General features: G+C 38.1%; 1 protein-coding gene across 2 annotated transcripts in view; it reads left to right on the top strand.

The window, feature by feature from the left end:
- The first annotated feature begins 264 nt into the window (after nucleotides 1-264).
- Nucleotides 265-12,146, top strand: part of wgn (wengen) — a 109,677-nt gene continuing 97,795 nt past the window's right edge. The window contains exon 1 of one of the 2 annotated variants that reach the window (XM_067095979.1): nucleotides 265-900. The gene's annotated coding sequence lies outside the window, so the exon portion shown is untranslated. The remainder of the gene's footprint in view (nucleotides 901-12,146) is intronic. The other variant, XM_067095980.1, reaches the window with a different exon arrangement.

Raw genomic sequence — 12,146 nt, 5'->3', positions numbered from 1 at the left:
TACTATCTATAATATAATATCAGCCAGGAAGAGTCTCGAGGTGAAACACTGGACAGTGAGTAGTAGTAGCAGTAGTACTATAACGTAGTAGACAATTCTATCTTATCAGCTCCAGGAGTGCCCTATTGTGAATGAGTTCGATAAGAATCTACTGCTTGAGGTTAACTCCCCCCTCCCCTTCTCCATTCCCCACCATCTAAGCTCGAACATTTTTCCCAACCAACGCGAGTTGTGCTTAAAATAGGCACGCGACATCAAACAACCACATTCACACTGGCTTCCGTTCTATCGTAACTCAAGTATCCTTGACTTTTATGTGATATCGTTCACCTTGCCACCGAGCTTGAATAATCCCAAAATAATGAACAAAGGCTTAATTTAATTGTTGTTGGACATTCTTTAAATGAAATGGCCAAACAAAATACGTCTTCGGACTATCGTATGAAAATTTGTATACCTTGTAAAATGGTGCTATATCGCTCAGACAACGTTCCCTAAATGTTTCGTGCATGAGTGTACTTCCAGATGTTGAAAATTTCTTGAAATAACGCATTTCTCCATAGTTTCGTAACACCAAAGCTACATTTTATAGTTTTTTATGGATATTTCGGTGTATACTGGGTCCGTGACAAAAACAATAATAAAAACCAACTACTATAAGTATTGCTCGTATGACGTCGCTAGTTTAGACCCTTAATGAATGAAATTAGGCGAGGCTCGATAACTAGCCTCACCTGTTGGTCATCCTACCTGGGCGTTTGGGAACGGACGTCGGAACGAGTCTCATTGTAATTACAGCAAAGCTCTCTGGTGTTTGTGTGCGAGCGAATGGCTCTTTGCCAAGATGAATATACCGATAAAATGGATTAAATACGGAAATCATTGAACACTGGCTTGAAGGTAAGTCATCGAGGAACCAGTTGGGTATCGAACGAAGATCGAAAGTTGTGTATTTAACCATATTGTGGATAGGTGGTCACAGGTAGGGTATTGGTGGGGTGTTCTCGGCAGGTAGACGGGTCACCTCAATCCAGGTAACAGGTGTTTAGCCAAGGGGAGGAGGCGAATTTGGGCAGGTGAAATGTCTTGATAGTGGGCATGATTTCAGCGTTTTGGAGAGTAAATTTTCAGAAATAGTTGTTAACTTTAACAAGAACCTTTGGGTAGGCTGTGGCAAGGGATACGTAACGTGGGTCAAACGGACAGAGCCAGCCCATTCAGACCAAGATTAACCTTGGCGCCTGCAAGGAAGGCTCACCAAATCCTGACTGACTTGTCTGTAGGAGGGAAAATGTGTCAAAGGGCAGGGAGTAACTTTATCCTGCCCAGCCGATGTGTTATTCAATAGATTTTTTTCAGGTGATTAAAAAAAATGTCTATCCTAGGCGAAGCCACATCCTAATTATTAAGTAGGTTTAGGAACAGGTCCTATGGAGAGTGCTATACTCACCATCATTAACCTTAGGAAGTTAGATGTAAAACGAGTTCTCTCCACTCTTCTCTGTGCTCCTCTCTTTCTGCCTGAACTCACATAGACTAAGTTGTAGGCTTACATCTATCCCCTTTCTCCAAGATTACCTCTTCATGCTACCTTATATTAGCTGGTTTCCTGACCAGATGTTCCTCTCCCTTATCATTCTCTGTTCAAATCATCTCAATCTTTAAGATTGTGGTATTTTCTTTGGCTCAGAGATGCCACATCTCACTGCCAATTCCTCATTCGTAATACTATCTTCTCACCACACCCCAGTGCATGGTAAAAGAAAGCTTACCATAAGAAGCAGCATACGTATGTTGCCTTTGATGGCAAAAAATTCAACATACAGTGACTGAGTACTGTACATTCACAGATCTAACCTCCACATTACTTAGAAATATATTTACATATTTATTGTTTGTAAAATTCTTTGCTAGAGCCCATAAAATACCTATTTATGAGCTATATATAGTATTTATCAGCTGTAAAGTAAAATAAATTCTCTTACATTAATAAATACATTCTTTAGGCTAAATACTTTTAATTATATTTGAGACTTATTTCAGCATATTGTACACATCAAAAGAAGTTGGAGACATTGTTGTTGAAAATCTCAAACTTTGTGTTAGATTCAGTGAAGAGGTCATCAGAAATAAGTGTGTGTAACAGTCTTTGGCAAAATTTTATTGTATACACTCATAGGCTAATAGATCTTACGGTTATTATATTTAGGTCTATCTGATGCAAACATTTTTCTTCAGATATAATGACATAAAACTTTGTATCCAGTTCATAAATATACTTTGGAAACATGGAATAATTTGATTGATTAGTAATCATCCATCATTATAAAAAGAAAGCATACTATACAAGGCATCATATGGAGATTCTGTCTGCATGTGTGCTTATTCATTTCATACTGGATTTTGCTTTATACAAGTAAAAAAATCATGCCTTTTATTGTATGATGTTTCTACCTCACACTGGCCCTGATTTTTATTCTGTGGTTACTCCTATTAAAAACTTTCATGTTCCTGCTGCATAGAGTAATGCAAACTTTATGTGGCCATCGTAAGTCCTTGATTTATACTATTGGGATATTTTTATTTACCAGTTGTTTAGCTGTCTCCATTTTAGTCATATTGCATTTCTCTTGGTTTTTACTGCTTTCTCAAATCTTTTGTCATTGTGAACAGCATGTGAATTTTATCATAAAAATTATAATAACCAGAGACATGTCTGGAGCTTTAGGTTACAGGTTACCATAATTTAGCGTATTGCTGGTGAAGTTGGTTTTCTTTGAGAGTACAGTATTTATTTGTTTTTTTTTTTTACTTGTTAGCATATTGTAAACTGACTTTTACTGCTCAGTTTAATGTAAAATTTTGGCCAAGGCCAATAAAAAAACATTATTTTTCATCAGTATAGTATTCATATGGAATATTTATATGGAATACTTTTCAGCTAAAGCCAGTCTGGTTTTTTAGTATGTTCACAAGGTATAGTTAATTAGTAGTAGACAAGTGAGATTGTGGGGTTTCTATTTTTTATATATATATATATATATATATATATATATATATATATATATATATATATATATATATATATAAATTATATCTATACTGTGTATATATATATATATATATATATATATATATATATACTGTATATATATATATATATATATATATATATATATATATATATATATATATATATATATATATATATATGATTATTATCACTTTTGTACATGATTCATTTATCACACATTACCTGTGGTAATGTGATATAATATATATATATATATATATATATATATATATATATATATATATATATATATATATATATATATATATATGATGGTGATTATTATCACTTTTGTACGTGATTCATTTATCACACATTACCTGTGGTAATGATATATATATATATATATTTATATGTAATATCTATATCTATATATATATAATATATATATATATATATATATATATATATATATATATATATATATATATATATATATATGTATATATATATATATATATATATATATATATATATATATATATATATATATATATATATATATATATATATATATATATATATATATATATATATATATATATATATATATATATATATATATATATATATATATATATATATATATATATATATATATATATATATATATATATATAAAAGCTATATATATACATATAGTCATACCCTAACTTTGAGAGGTTAGGTTCCAGAATCCCTTGAGCGGGGTGAATTTCCGCCTAAGTTTGGCACGGTCTCTGAAAAAATGCTAATAAATGCTTGTTTCTAAAGTTTAAACACTAAATATGACACTAATCATGCTCCCAAATTATTAAGTTAACCTTTAAATGAAATTAAAGTTAATGTAATTTCATTTAAAATTTAGCTTAATACATTACCCTTAAAAAAAGAAATAAGCTAAATGGTTAACATAAAAATAGAGAGTTGGAAGAGAATTTCTCTCTCTCCCCCCTTTCCGACCGATCTATTTTTAGAAGCCTTCCCAACCTCTTTTTAATAACTTCTTTATTCTATGTCTCTTTCTCTTTGTTCTGAAATGCTTTTTCATGAACAAACATTGTTTTTTATTTTGACTAATACAACTCTTAGTTATTATGTCTATGTTTTAGAATGTATTTGCCACACTAGCGCATTTACACTTCGAAGACGGTACAGGTAAAATTAGGCCAATTTAAACTATCTACTGTACAGGTAAAGACGTACAGAGAAATAATAAGTTGTAAAAATGTGTGAGCGCTAACATTGAACACGTTCAACAAGAGGTAGAGAGAGATAAAGGTTGTCCTTACTTAAGAGAGTGAAATTATTTATCAATTATTACGGAGACTGAGAGAATAATACACGAGAGAGAGAGAGAGAGAGAGAGAGAGAGAGAGAGAGAGAGAGAGAGATATTGTCCTTACTTGAAATATCAAGTTAAATTATTTATGAATTATTACGGAGACAGAGAGAATAACATGAGAGAGAGAGAGAATTTATTCTTATGTTAGACATCAAAAGATGGACATTGAGTATTAAACTAACTTTTAAATGAAATTAAAGTTACTGTAATTTCATTTAAAAGTTAGCTTAATACATTACCCTTAAAAAAAGAAATAAATGGTTAATGTAAAAATATAGGAGGGTGTGAAGATTAGTATACTATTTCTCTCTCCCCTTATTCCACCAATCTATTTTTAGAAGTCTTCGCAACCACGTTTTTAAAAACTTCTTTGTTTTGTCTCTTTGCCTTTGTTCTGAAATGCTCTATGTTTTAGAATGGAGCATTTACAGTTTGTAAACGGTACAGGTAAAATTAGATCAATTTAGAATTATCTATTGTACAGTTAAAGACTTACAGAGAAAGAGTAATATGTAGGTTGCTAACTACAAACAAGAGAGAGAGAGAGAGAGAGAGAGAGAGATAACAGTTGTTCTTACTAAAGAGAATGATAAAAGTATTGTTACTAACGTTATACTCTTGCGTAAACGCGTACAGCCATAAACAACCGAACGAGAAACTGTTGTTTAGCTTATCACCGAATTGGATAACAACAGCCATTTTTTTTTGTGTTTCAACCATCGTACGGTAGTAAAACTTTACCGTAGCTATGGTAAAATGACGTTAAGTAGAGTAGGACTGATATATTTTTACATTATACCCTTATTGGGTATGGATGAAAGATTGGCAAGGAAATATACTGCTAAATTCAAGCTGCTAGTTGTAGCTGAAGCTGACAAAACAATGTTCAAGCTGCTAATGACTATAAATTATCGTGCATCGGCAACATGTATGAAACTTGACCATAATTAAAATTTGAGAGAAGGTATTTTAATCAAAACTACTGGGCATGAAAGAACACATTACTGCTATTTACGCCGATAAACGATAAATACGTAAAGCTTGTATTATGATGAAATCAAGTGAAAATAGCAAACGGAATCCTGATTTTTTTTTTACATAAAACAAATGCCCCCCCAAACAGCCAACGTCATCTATTAACGGAAAAAATAGCTAAATTATGCGCGATATACATTTTGACTTGAAAACACGTTTTATAACGAAGAATAAGCTTGCCCCATATAAATAAAAAATAAAGTATCTAGAGATTCATTTACGCTAACTAGAAACAAGAAAAGCGCTCAGCACTGAGTTAAATACGGTGAAATAAACTTACCGCGTAATCGATATAGAAACTAAAACATTGATCGTTATGATCGCAATATATAATACAAAAGCAATATAGGCAGTCCCCGGTTATCGGCGATCCAGTTTCATGGCGCTTGTCTAGTGTAGATGATAGCCAGATTTTCGCCACCGATCTCCAGTTATCGGCACCTGTCCCCGGTTATCATTGTTGATCATCAGTTATCGGCGCTGATCCCCACTTATTGGCGTTGATAGCCGGGGATCGCTGCTATTATTGCCGATTTTCAGTTATTGTCACACTGTCAGGAACAGAACCCCCGCCGATAACCGAGGATTGCCTGTATAAGAATATAATATATACAGTATTATTGGATACAGCGAATTTAGGCATAACATTTTAAAAGATCCATGGAAAAGATGCATATTCATTATGTTGATGTTTGTATAATCTGATATGTGAATATATAGTACAGTATAATGTAGGCTAGGATACCGTATATCTATACGATATACCATAGTTTAGGCTAAGCTAATTCTTGTTTGTTATTCAATTTCTCTTTGTATTGAATTATCATAGGTCACTCTGCATGAACCTCCAGAATTAGGTTATATTAATAATTACTATACCGTGTATGTATAGAGCATACTTTATAGTGTAGGCTAGGTTACCATAAACAGTATGTATACATGGTACTGAATACCCTAGTGTAGGCTAGGCTATATTTGAGATATGTTTTTTCCAACAAACGTAAGTAGGATGATACTTGTATAAGCATTTTTTGTTTTTTTGTGCATTTGAACTATCAAAATAAGCAGTTCTAAGTGCTTTTAGAATAGTTCTAAGTATTCACGGATTTTAGCTATTTGTAGGGGGTGTGTGGTACATATCCTCCGCGAATATGGGGGGTTTACTGTACTAGCTATTTTGTCACAATAGCGAATTTGGCACTAGTTCTTTTGGAACTAGCTCTTTTAAGACAAGTTGTTTTGGCATCCACCCATCTGAGGGATCCAAGTATTTAGTGGGATCTGAGGGATCCAGGTATATAGTGAGTTCTGAGGGATCCAAGCATCCAATGGGATCTGAGGGATGCAATTGTCCAGTGGGATCTAAGGGATCCAAGCACACAGTGGGATCTAAAGGATCCGAAGTGCCTGTGGGATCGGATAAGCATTCTAGTGCATGCGTGGTCGTCAGTGTGCGCTCGCTCCCCTTCCAAGCTGGGGCCAACCTCATGCAGGCATTTAGCACCACACTTCACTACTCATTCAGTTCAGGATACTTCTCTGGAACCGATTCAGTGTTGCCTAGACAGCATCTTAGATCTGTTACATAAACTGACAGTGCCTCATGAACCCATGGATCTGGCTCTTTCACCCATTCCGTCTGAAGAAGAAGACATCGAATAGGATCAGTCTTCTTGTGCCTACGCTTCTCCTCTGAAGTACCTCTTGTTTTGCTTCCCTGATTTCTTTTCACCAGCGACTCCGTCTTCGCTGAGTTCAGCATTTATGAGGAGACAACCTACTGAAGTTTCAAGGCTGCCCAAGATGGTACTAGCTTCGTCGTCGAAGAAAACCCTGTCAGGCATTGAGAGTTGGCTGACAGACAAGAGGGATCTGGGCATGGTTGTATTTTGTGCCACTCCTTCATGTTTATCTAAGAGGAGGCATTTGTCTTATGTTACTGGGGAAGCTCCTTCTTTGGGAGTTTCTGCCTCCTCCCAAGGTGACATTTCCAGCTTAATTGACTCGTCACGGAGATCTGCATTCTCTTCATCCAAGATTTTATTCACGACATCGGAACTCGACCATTTGATGAAGGATGTCTTCAAGGTCTTTGAGATCTTAAGTTTTTTAGATTGGACTGTCGGCGCCTTAGCAAAGAAAATAGATGACTGTGCCACTCTTCAAGATAACTTCACTACAGACTGGCAGGGAGTTCTCTCATGCACAGATAAGGCAATCAGGGATGGATCCCAGGAGCTGGCGGCCTTATTTTGCGGTGGGAGTGCTTAAGAAGCGAGAATAGTGGTGTTCATTCACTTCAAAAGGGGTCACCTCTTCCCAGAGGTCCACACTTTTTTGCTCCTTTGGATCAACATAGTCTCTTTCTCCATGCTGCAGTAGAGCATATCACAACGGAGTTGCAAAAGAACTCTACTCAAGACTCACTGGATCAGTCCGCCAAACGTCCAAAGGGGTCAGGACATGCTTCATCTTCTACTTCTTTGCTCCTAGAACAATCTCACCTCTACAACAGCAGACATTTCGAGGCGGTAGATGCAGGTTCCAGCCCCGTTCTTGACAATATTCTAGGTCAGTCTGACCAATCAAGAAATCAGCAGTCAAGCCTTCCTCTCACAAGTGAGGATACTGTCCTCCGTGTACCAGTGGGGGCCAGACTTCTACATTTTTGGAACAAGTGGGAGGACAGAAATGTAGAACCTTGGGTTTTAGAAGTGATCAGAGAAGAATATTCCATCCTGTTCAGGGAGAAACCTCCCTTAGTGTCCTCTCCCATCAACTTGCCAGCCTACTCTTCAGGCTCGGAGAGGTATTTGGCCCTATCACAGGAAGTCTTGTCTCCGCTCATCAGGAGGGCCATAGAGATAGTCGAAGATGTCAGCACGCTGGGGTTAAACAACCGCCAGTTCATTGTCCCAAAGTCATCAGGAGGTTGGAGACCTGTCTTGGACGTCAGCGCCCTGAATTTCTGTTCAAACTACACAGTTCAAAATGGAGACCACCCATTCAGTCCTGTCCTCCATCCATCAAGAGGATTGGATGGTGACTATAGATATGCAGGATGCATATTTCCACATTCCAGTTCATCCAGAAACCAGAAGTATCTGCGATTTGTGTTCCAGGACAAGGTCTTCCAATTTTCCAGCACTGTGCTTCGGCCTCTCTACAGCCCCTCAAGCTTTTCTCGTGTCCTCTCCCCATTAGCAAAGTGGCTGCATCTCATGGGGATCAACATTTGTCTATATCTAGACGAATGGTTCCTACACTTCCCCTCGGAATCAAGTTGCACGGAGAACCTCAGAAAGACTCTTCTGTTATCCCAAGAGTTGGACCTGTTGATAAACTTAGACATAAACATAGACAAATCCCAATTAGTCCCAAGTCAGTTGATTCTGTATTTGGGAAGGAAGATCAATTCTCAGATTTTTCGGGATTTTCCATCCGACAAGAATCCAATCCTGCATTCGGACAATTTGGAACTTCCTCTCTCTCCCATCATGCTCGGCCAACACATGGATGAGTTTGCTGGGTACACTCTCATCCATAGAAAAGTTCATTCCTTTAGGAAGAATACTCGCAAGGGTGTTACAGTACTTCCTAAAGGCCAGATGGCAAAGGAAGACTTCCGGACTCGTTTGTCTTCCGATTACTCCCAAGATCAAGGAGGACCTTTGGTGGTGGATCGTGACAAGAAGATTCGCAGAAGGGAAATCTCTACGCCCTCTGATCCCCAAACTCACATTATACTCAGATGCGTCAGATCTAGGTGGGGGGCAACCCTGTTAGAAGACAAGGAAGTTTCAGGGACGTGGTCACAATTCGAGAGAGAACTTCGTATCATTGTGAAGGAGCTGAAGGCAATACACTTGGCCCTTCAGCACTTTGCAACAGCAACTTTCAACTCCACACAGTCATAGTCCACTTGGACAATACGACAGCTCTGGCCTACATAAGGAATCAGGGAGGGACCCACTCCTTTTCGCTATATCAGGCAGCCAGAGAACTTCTTATCTGGGCACAAGAAAACCAAACAAAGATTGTCACCTGCTTTATACAGGGCAAGCTAGGTGTCATAACGGACGAATTAAGTCGATGCAAACAGGTCCTACCCACGGAATGTACACTGAATCGGCAGTGTGCACTGACCGGTGGAAATGGTGGGGAAAGCTCTGCAGATCTGTTTGCAACGTTGAGGAACCACCGACTTCCCTTGTATTGTTCGCCAGCTCCGGACCCTCTTGCGTGGGCAACGGATGTGATGCTCCAGGACTGGTTGAACCTGGACGTGCTGCCTTCCCACCATTCAGCATGGTGAGAGGCGTAATCCACAAATTTCTCCTGCATGACAACACATCAATGACTCTGGTAGCTCCTTTTTGGCCACAGAAGGAATGGTTTCCGGATCTGCTCGATCTTCTGGTAGATTTCCCAAGACTACTGCCACAGCAACAAAATCTACTCAAGCAACTGCACTTTCACTGGTTCCACCAGGGACTATCCACTCTTGCTCTCTGTCAGGAAGCTTGGCAGAATGAAAGGCTTTTCAAGACCAACTGCAGAAGCAATTGCAAGGTGTAGATGCCAGTCTTCCTCCAACATCTACCAGAACAAGTGGGCAATCTTCTGCAACTGGTGCAGAAGACACAATGTATCATCTACTTCTACCTCTGAAGTGAAAATACCAGATTTTTTGCTGTTTTTCAGGTCTTCCTGAGGGTTAGCTATACCCATGATCAGGGCTACAGAGCGATGCTAAACTCCGTATTCAGACATAGAGGTCTGGATCTGTCGGCTGATAAAGACATCGGTGACCCAATGAAATCACTGGACACTTCGAAACAAGAGAGGTCAGATTCTGTGTCCTGGAATATAGATGTTGTTTTAAAATGGCTTTCAGGCCCTCCTTTTGAGACTCTTCAGTCCACATCCCTCAGGGATCTCACAAGGAAGACCCAATTTTTTTTGGTACCTCTGGCTACTGCTAAGAGGACTAGTGAGTTGCAGGCCTTGAGCAAGAAGGTAGGATTCACACAAGGAGATGCAGTCTGCTGCTTTACTATGGGATTCTTAGTGAAGAATGAAATGCTGACCAATCCCTAAAATTGTTCATTCACAACCAAGAGTTTAACGGACATTCTCGGTCCAACACACCAAGAGAGAGTTCTTTGTCCAGTAAGAGAGTTAAAGTATTACCTGGAGAGGACTAAGAGAATCAGAGGCACATCTCCTAACCTCTGTGTTCAGTTAAGGACCCAGCCCATCCTTTATCCAAGAACGCATTGGCGTTCTTCTTGAGAGATGTAATTTCCGAGTCTCACATTAAGTCACAAGAGGAAGACTTGCCTATTTGTAAAGTTAAAGCCCACAGAATTAGGGCAGTGGTGACTTCGCTTGCCTTCAAGCAGAATTTATCCCTCTCTACCATTGTGTAATCCACCTTCTGGAGGTGCAAGTTAGTGTTTGCAAATTTTTATCTGCATGATATTGAGACTGTATTTGAGAACTGCAGTACCATTGTCCCATTATCTGTGGCTGGCATGGTGTTGGGGGAGGAAGGATAGGAGGTATCTCTTCCATTCCTCTATCCACTTGCCTTGAATTTAGGTTGTCAAGTTTCGGGAAGTTGGGGATACTGAGTACTTGGAGCACCCATCATTCATTGTGTCTTGTTATGAATGGGTTATGGGTATCTGGTTTTTATGGTGTATATGTAACTTTTTTTTTATGGTTTTGGTTGTGGTACTGCGGCCAGGGCAAGTATTTTTGTTTTTATTGTATGCTTTGGCAGCCATTGGAGTACTCCTTGGCTGCAAAGCCCCACTGATGTAGAGGTGCCCCTGGCTTCACTGCCACGCCACTACGGTCGGGATGAGCTTTGCCAGAGGCAGTCATTTCCTGCTATAGTGCTCTCACCAGGTAGGTTACAACAAACATTTATCAATGTTAACTACTTCTGTTTCAAAATTCATCTCCATCTATGAGTGTTTTTCAAGTAGTATATGCCCATGCATCCCACCTCTTGTCAATGTGGGATTCAGCTATGTAGTTACTTCGTAAGTAACTTAAATAAAAATGACATTTTTATGGTAAAGTAAAGTTTTATATATACTTATCAAGTAACTAAATGATCAGAGTCCTCCCTCCTCCCCTCGCATGGACATAGGGCATAAACGAATTAGGCTCTTTAGTAGTGTTGTACCTATCCTTCCCCGAAAGTGGAAGGGGCAAGTTACCTACACGAGAATATTGGAACGCTGCTGTGAATTTTCAAATATAAGCTGCTGACAAATAAAACTAATAGCTATGTAGTTACTTGGTAAGCATGTATAAAACTTTATTTTATCATAAAAATGTCATTTTGAGACATTTGACAAGAACATTGGGACTTGGTAAATCAGGACATATTAAGAAATCAAGTGTTATATTACCTTTATTATGGGAAGATGCACAGAAGATGGGAGACAGCCATATTCCAGCTGTTTATTGGTATCCTTGTCTGTGAGGCATATGTTGGTCGAATGCCCCACTTTGAATCTTAAAAGCTTATACCTCTCTAAGATATGTGATAAGGATGCCACATACACTCTTGTTAGAGTTCTTGCAGAGGATGTAAAACTGTGTATGGAACTAATGCATTTTAAATTTATTTCAGAAGCTTTTCTTTTGAAAAAGATTGTCTTCATCTTGTTTTATTAATATTCTGTAGCTGTAAAC

Source organism: Macrobrachium rosenbergii, chromosome 52 (genome assembly GCF_040412425.1).
Source record: "Macrobrachium rosenbergii isolate ZJJX-2024 chromosome 52, ASM4041242v1, whole genome shotgun sequence".
Classification (NCBI taxonomy): Eukaryota; Metazoa; Arthropoda; class Malacostraca; order Decapoda; family Palaemonidae; genus Macrobrachium; species Macrobrachium rosenbergii.
The sequence above is the reverse complement of the archived record's forward strand: the minus strand, read 5'-3'. Positions and strand labels throughout refer to the sequence as shown.